Below are 7,312 nucleotides of genomic sequence, written 5' to 3'. Positions count from 1 at the left end.
GACTATGACAGCTGTTGGCCATGGGCAAGTTAGGATGGAAGGGCAGTAAACACTGAGACACGGAAACATGCTGTAATGAAAGGGCCTTCAGGAAAAGCAGTATCGTGGCTCACGAGAGGCTCACATGGGATACTCTGCACTCTTCTCAGCAGCAGAGGGCTAGGAGGCCATGCGGAATAGGCAGAAATGAAGCACGTGCTGCTTTTCCACAGCTGTCGCCCTGAATCTGCCAAGCACAGGCCAGGAGCGTGGCTGCCTTTTGTCGTCAGTCATCCCAGGCTGCTCTGTCGGTGTCCTGGATCCTGACTGTGTCTTTTGACCATGCTGCCTGGGATGTCCCTAGGCTGACCATGTCCCTAGGTCAGCCCTGGGGAGAGTGGCAGTGGTTTTCTGAAATGTGATGAGCAGAGAGGGGGCCAAGTACGTGGTTACCAAGGCTGGAAACAGGGCAATTACTCAAGTGAGGTTGGTGCGAGGCTTGGCCGGGGGCTTCAGTGTCATGGAGTGCTCCCAGGCTCCATGTGTCATGTCACACAAAAGTGTGAATATGTGCCGCTGGTGGTCACAAGTGTCTCTTGTCAACTGTACTCACTCCCCATGTTCCATCCTGACCCAGTGTCCCCAGAGACCCCAGCCAGGCAGGATGGAATTCCTGGAGTCAGCAGAAAGCGGGCGCCCTCTAAACCTGACATCCCCTTATCCCAGTGGGACTTTCCAACCTGCCTTCCTTTGGTTCTAACATCTGGTTCATTTCATGGGCAACCCAACTGAACTTTTCTCTTTCCTGTGTTTCCTTCCTCCCTGCCTTGGGTCTTTCTATTACTCTGGAATCCAAACCTTATCACTCTCCCAAATGCCCCCCTCCTCCACAAAACCATCCATAGCTTTCCCAGCTGGGAGGGATGGCACCTGTTTCAGTAGCTCCATCCCTTTGCTCTTCCTCTGTATGTAGTTTGAATCATAAATTGTGTCATTTGGGTGGACTCCTCTCACCAGTGGACAGACAACTTCCCAAGAGCAAAGTGGTTTCTTTGCACAATGCCTAACAGAAAATTGTCCCTGACTGTGTGTTCAGGGTACAATGATCTTTTGTTCCCCCTTAAAACATTTTATGCTTGTTGTTCTCTATAGGGCTCCTTTTGTGGATTTTCACAGCTGACTTTAACTGGCCATGTTTTTGTGAACTCTAGGGCTCAGAGGAATGAAGGAGATGAAAGGAAGGAGCTTATACTAGACATCTGCTTTGAGCTAGGTTCCGATGTGACCTCAGCGTCTCAATCACTTTCCCAGAGAAGCCTAAGCAATCTTACCATTTTGTATATTCATATTCCATAGACCCTATTTTTTACATTGACAGTCTTTGCAACCTTTTAAGCATCCCGTTTTATACATTATCTGATGAACAGACATTTGTAGCTATCATGTTGAGGTCACAGCCATCAGTCAAAGGACCTTGAGCTGAGAGTAGGCAGTTTTAAGGGTCTGGAGGTTGCCTCCCTTCTCTTGGGTGCTACCTTAGTTACCACATGGCCTCCACAGGGCAGGACCTTCCAGAGTAAGAGATAGCTCCAGACATTCCATAGGAACCAGATGCTCTGACAAGAAAGGAGTCCTGGAGAAAAAGAGGCCAATGAAAGGAAGGCAAACAGTCAAACCCAAGAGAATATGATGGGAGGCTGGACATTTTCAAGCTCACTGCATTCACAAGGAAAGGCCCGTAACCAGTGACACTGGTCCAGTTGTGACCTGGGCTCCGATTGTCATCAGCTCCCTCCTCCTTCCCCAAGATTAGCAGGTGGGGGAGGCAGGTAGCTTTGAAGGGTGTTACCAAGACAACATGGCTTATGACGCCCTTGAAAATCCCTGTCCCTTCCCCTCCCCGTCCTGTTTATTCTCCTAGAACTCTCTCATCCCTTCGCTCTTGTCCTGGCTGTTCTTCTTTCTAGAAGGTTCTTCTCCTTTCCACTCCCCCACTTGCCGTCACCTTTGCCAGGTTGACTTCCCCCTGTGTGTCCCTGGTCAGCTGAGACCCCAGTTCTCCCAGAGAGCCCATTGTTCTTCTGCTCCCCATGCTGACAGCAGGGAGTGCCTCCACACGTTCCATGAGCCTGCCTCCTTACTTCTGTCTCTGAATCTGCTCCAGCTCGTTAGGAGTGGCTGCTGTCGCATGCACCACTTACCTGTAACCTGGCACACTGTTTGCGTACAGAAGGTCCTCAAGTAGCCGTTGAATGAACGGAGTGAATGAACAAATGAATTCCTGAGTCCTCTTGTGTACTCTAGGGAGATGGTTTGTCATTATTTGGAACATTATTTGGAGATCAGCATGAACACACTTTAACATCTTGACGGGGCTCACAACATGAAAAAGAGTTCAATTTCCCCAAGTTTACTGGCAAAATTCCTAGGACCTCAGGACTCAGGGTGAAAGGACTTTTTGTTTTCCACTGAGATTCTGCACAGCATCACAAGATGGGACCCTGATTGACAGATACGTGGCCCTCCTTGGGCATGCTGGTTACAAATAGGATTATTGCTCTCTGCATGCAAGTGTGTCCTGAGTCCCAAATCTGTGGGCACTCGTGGTTACATGAAGTTGGTATTTATATAGCTGATGGTACATATAGAACTGGTATGTGTGTAGCCCATATAGCTGATGGGCACAAAGTCGTGCTAGCCAACACCTATGGGAGTGAGGCTGCCAGGGACTGGATTCTAGTTTACAGATGTGGTGACCTCCCCTGGATTCTGGTTTATAGGATTCTGCTTTACAGGCATTGTTACCTCCCCTGAGGTCCTGAGAGGTAGGGCATGAGCCTCCACTGGGCTCTCATCCAAGTGAGGAGAGCAGAAAACTCCCGGCTACATTGACCCCTTGTGGGAGACCAGGATCAGGCATGGGGTGGCGGAGTGAGGCCGGAATCTGTCCTCCAAGCTCTTCAATGGGAGAAAAAAATGTCAAGAGCAAGCTGTTGTTTCATTTCATTTTAAGATGGATTCCCCCAAATTTCAGGAGCTTCTTTGAGAAGTCTCCTGTGCCTATGAACGGCAAAGGTGCTGACACTCATTTTCTCATATTTTGCATTTGTTTCTTTTGAAAACCCTACTGAATACATTTGGGAATTAGAGAACCTCCCCCCCGCCACCCGCTCCCCAGCCCCGTTGCTCTAAATCCTCATAAAAGCAACACTGCTAATGCCTTGACTTCTATTTTTAACAAGTAGATATTTTAGCATAACTGTAATTAGAGAGTTATAATTTCTTATCTTCCTTTTTACTTTTCATGTTATCAGCACATAATTTTAAAAGCCATAATTTTAAAAATGGTTCATTTTGTCATGATAAACTTAGTGCACACTTACATTAAACAGTGATTAAGGGGAAAAGAGCAAAATTTAAAAGAGTCCTGCAAACACAAAATGCCTAATTTTGTGATGTTTTCTTTCAGGTGTTTCTAGGTTATCGAATTTAAAAAATACAGCAGTAATTAAGCTCTAGATGCGGTGCTGTTTCATTGTTTTCTCTTTTAACTTAACCTCAAAAATGTTTGTTGCCATAATGCAATAATTATCACTTGGTATTCACAGACATAATTTTTAATGGCTATGTAATGTTCTATTGACCAAACTCTGGGCAGTTGTGGACAATCTGTTATCATCTACATAACTACAGTGAATATCTCATATTAGGAATATTCCATTATATTGTATACAATTTAAAAATTATTATGACTATTATATTTTGCATTTGTTCCCCCAATTCTGAAGCATCAGCTCTTTTTCAGGAGATGGGATAACTGCCCTTTGAAATAAACCTGGGCTGGAGTCAGCAGGTGTTACAGCCTTCTTAAATCTGAGGGCATTTACGTTGAAAGGCTATGGCTGTGGGATCTAATCTGCCAGGCATATATGATTATGTGCCCAGTGGAGACAGCTGCTTCTCTGTAAAGGACAGAGCCTAGCTTATAGTTCCACCAGCAACAAAGGGCAACAGTGGAGACTCAGTACTGTACTTCCTGCACTATGGAGACTTAATATTCCCCAGCTCAACACCTTGAGGTTAATAAAGCCAGGATCCATTTTCAAAATATTTTAAAAACTTTTAGGACCACACTGGAACATAAATAAACAAAAAATGGTGAGTATATGGACATATCCACCTTGCTAAATCTGAGGATATCCAGCTTTAATATGCTCACTCACTTGGTCATTTATGCCTGTATTTTTAGTCATTGCACCCTCCTGTGTTTCTTAAACTCCCCTTTTCCATTCAAATCCACGTGCTTATCTCTAAAAGCCAGTAGTCACTTTGTGTAACTGGAAAAGGTCAATGGCTTAGAAGAGCTGCTGCTTCTGGAACTGGAGCCTGGGAAGAAAGGGGTGGTTTTAAGGGGGGTAATCTTTTATTGTCAATTAAATCTGGCAAATAGAGAAATGCGCAAATTCCTCTTTCGTATCAACTCCTTAGGGCTTCCCAGGTGGCGCTAGTGGTAAAGAACCGCCTGCTGTTGCTGGTAGACGCGGGTTTGGTCCTTGGGTCAGGAAGATGCCCTAGAGGAGGACATGGCAATCCACTGCAGAATTCTTGCCTGGAGAATCCCATGGACAGAGGAGCCTGGCGGGCTACAGTCCATGGGGTTGCAAAGAGTCAGACAAGACTGAAGCAACTGAGCACGCACACACGATTCCTTTAAGCAATCTGCATTGTACATTTTAGATTTTAACCTGTACATCCTTCAAGTAATCTCTGTTGTACATTGTAGGTTTTAACATGTACATTATAATTAAAAATCATGCTGGACTAACATCCTGTTTTCCTGTTCTTGTAATATTTAATCTTTTATTTTCCACTTAAGTCTGGAGACCACTACTACTCAAAAGGTGATCCCTGGACGGTTGCATCAGTATCACCTGGGAACTTGTTAAAAAGGCAAATTATGGGTGCTTCCCAGATCTACTGACTCAGAAGCTCTGGAGGTGGGGCCTATTCATCTGTGGTTTAACAACCCTCCAGGTGATCCTGAGGCACCCAGTTTGAGAATGGGTGCTCTAGATTATTTTACTAGGTATCTCCAATGTGGTAGACATTCTTTAGACCAGTGGTCCCCAATCTTTTTGGTAACAGGGACTGGTTTTATGGAAGACAGTTTTTCCATGGACCAGGTTAGGGGGATGGTTTCAGGATAAGTTAAGGGCATTACATTTATTGTGCATTTTATTTCTGTTATTATATCAGCTCTACTTCAGATCATCAATCATTAGACTCTGGAAGTTGGGTACCCCTGCTTTAGACCTTACTAACCAAATTGTTGCCCTTAGATCAGCGGTATAGGCATAACCTGGGAGCTTACTAGGAAGGGCAGAGCCTCAGATCCTACCCCAGATATGCTGCATGCAAATTAGGATTTTAAGAGCAATATGAATCACCTGACTCCTGTTAAAACACGTATTCCAATGAGGTAGGTATGAAGTAATGGGTGAGAGTCTGCCTTGCTGGTGAGCTTTAGGTCTTGAGGGTGTTATTGGTTTGTGGACCAGGCTGAAAAGGCTCTACTGGACATTTTTAAATACCTTTGAAGAGTACCTAATGAGCTTTTAAAAAAATACATATACCAGGTGCTTTATATAAGGGTAAGTTATTCACTAGCAATAGCTTCCTTTTGTAGATGAGAAAAAATGAGGTCAAGAGAGGTGACTCTACACATGGACATCACCAGATGGCCAACACTGAAATCAGATTGATTATATTCTTTGCAGCCAAAGATGGAGAAGCTCTATAGAGTCAGCAAAAACAAGACCAGGAGCTGACTGTGGCTCAGATCATAAACTTCTTATTGCCAAATTCAGACTTAAATTGAAGAAAGTAGGGAAAACTGCTAGACCATTTAGGTATGACCTAAATCAAATCCCTTAAGATTATTCAGAGGAAGTGAGAAATAGATTCAAGGGATTAGATCTGATAGACAGAGTGCCTGAAGAACTATAGATGGAGGTTCATGATGTTGTACAGGAGGCAGGGATCAAGACCATCCCCAAGAAAAAGAAATGCAAAAAGGCACAATGGTTGTCTGAGGAGGCCTTACAAATAGCTGAGAAAAGAAGAGAATTGAAAGGTAAAGGATAAAAGGAAAGATATACCCATTTGAATGCAGAGTTCCAAAGAATAGCAAGGAGAGATAAGAAAGCCTTTCTCAGTGATCAGTGCAAAGAAATAGAGGAAAACAACAGAATGGGAAAGACTAAAGATTTCTTCAAGAAAATTAGAGATACCAAGGGAATATTTCATGCAAAGATGGGCTTAATAAAGGACAGAAATCACATGGACCTAACAGAAGCAGAAGATATTAAGAAAAGGTGTCAAGAATACACAGAAGAACTGTACAAAAAAGATCTTCATGACCCAGATAATTACAATGGTGTGATCACTCACCTAGAGCCAGACATCCTGGAATGTGAAGTCAAGTGCGCCTTGGGAAGCATCACTACGAACAAAGCTAGCGGAGGTGATGGAATTCCAGTTGAGCTATTCCAAATCCTAAAAGATGATGCTGTGAAAGTGCTGCACTCAATAGGCCAGCAAATTTGGAAAACTCAGCAGTGGCCACAGGACTGGAAAAGGTCAGTTTTCATTCCGATCCCAAAGAAAGGCAATGCCAAAGAATGCTCAAACTACCACACAGTTGCCCTCATCTCACATGCTAGCAAAATAATGCTCAAAATTCTCCAAGTCAGGCTTCAACAGTATGTTTGTTAACTGTGAACTTCCAGATGTTCAAGCTAGTTTTAGGAAAGGCAGAGGAACCAGAGATCAAATTGCCAACATCCGCTGGATTATCAAAAAAGCAAGAGAGTTCCAGAAAAACATCTATTTCTGCTTTATTGACTGTGCCAAAGCCTTTGATTATGTGGACCACAACAAACTGTGGAAAATTCTTAAAGAGATGGGAATACCAGACCACCTTCCCTGGCTCCTGAGAAATCTGTATGCAGGTCAGGAGGCAACAGTTAGAACTGGACTTGGAACAACAGACTAGTTCCAAATAGGGAAAGGAGTATGTCAAGGTTGTATATAGTCACTCTGCTTATTTAACTTATATGCAGAGTACATCATGAGAAATGCTGGACTAGATGAAGCACAAGCTAGAATCAAGACTGTCAGGAGAAATATCAATAACCTCAGATATGCAGATGACACCACCCTTATGGCAGAAAGCAAAGAAGAACTAAAGAGCCTCTTGATGAAAGTGAGAGAGGAGAGTGAAAAAGTTGGCTTAAAACTCAACATTCAGAAAACTAAGATCATGGCATCTGGT

The 7,312-nt window shown here is 43.8% G+C and overlaps 1 long non-coding RNA gene across 1 annotated transcript; it reads left to right on the top strand.

The window, feature by feature from the left end:
• The first annotated feature begins 3,880 nt into the window (after nucleotides 1-3,880).
• Nucleotides 3,881-4,807, top strand: LOC147349754 (uncharacterized). The gene is made up of 2 exons (XR_015150478.1): nucleotides 3,881-4,137; nucleotides 4,468-4,807. It is a non-coding gene; the product is annotated as an uncharacterized LOC147349754 (long non-coding RNA).
• Nucleotides 4,808-7,312: the final 2,505 nt, after the last annotated feature.

The sequence above is a fragment of the Bos grunniens genome, chromosome 21 (genome assembly GCF_055505025.1).
Source record: "Bos grunniens cultivar Pamir isolate PY7600 chromosome 21, Bosgru_T2T1.0, whole genome shotgun sequence".
Lineage (NCBI taxonomy): Eukaryota > Metazoa > Chordata > Mammalia > Artiodactyla > Bovidae > Bos > Bos grunniens.
The sequence above is the reverse complement of the archived record's forward strand: the minus strand, read 5'-3'. Positions and strand labels throughout refer to the sequence as shown.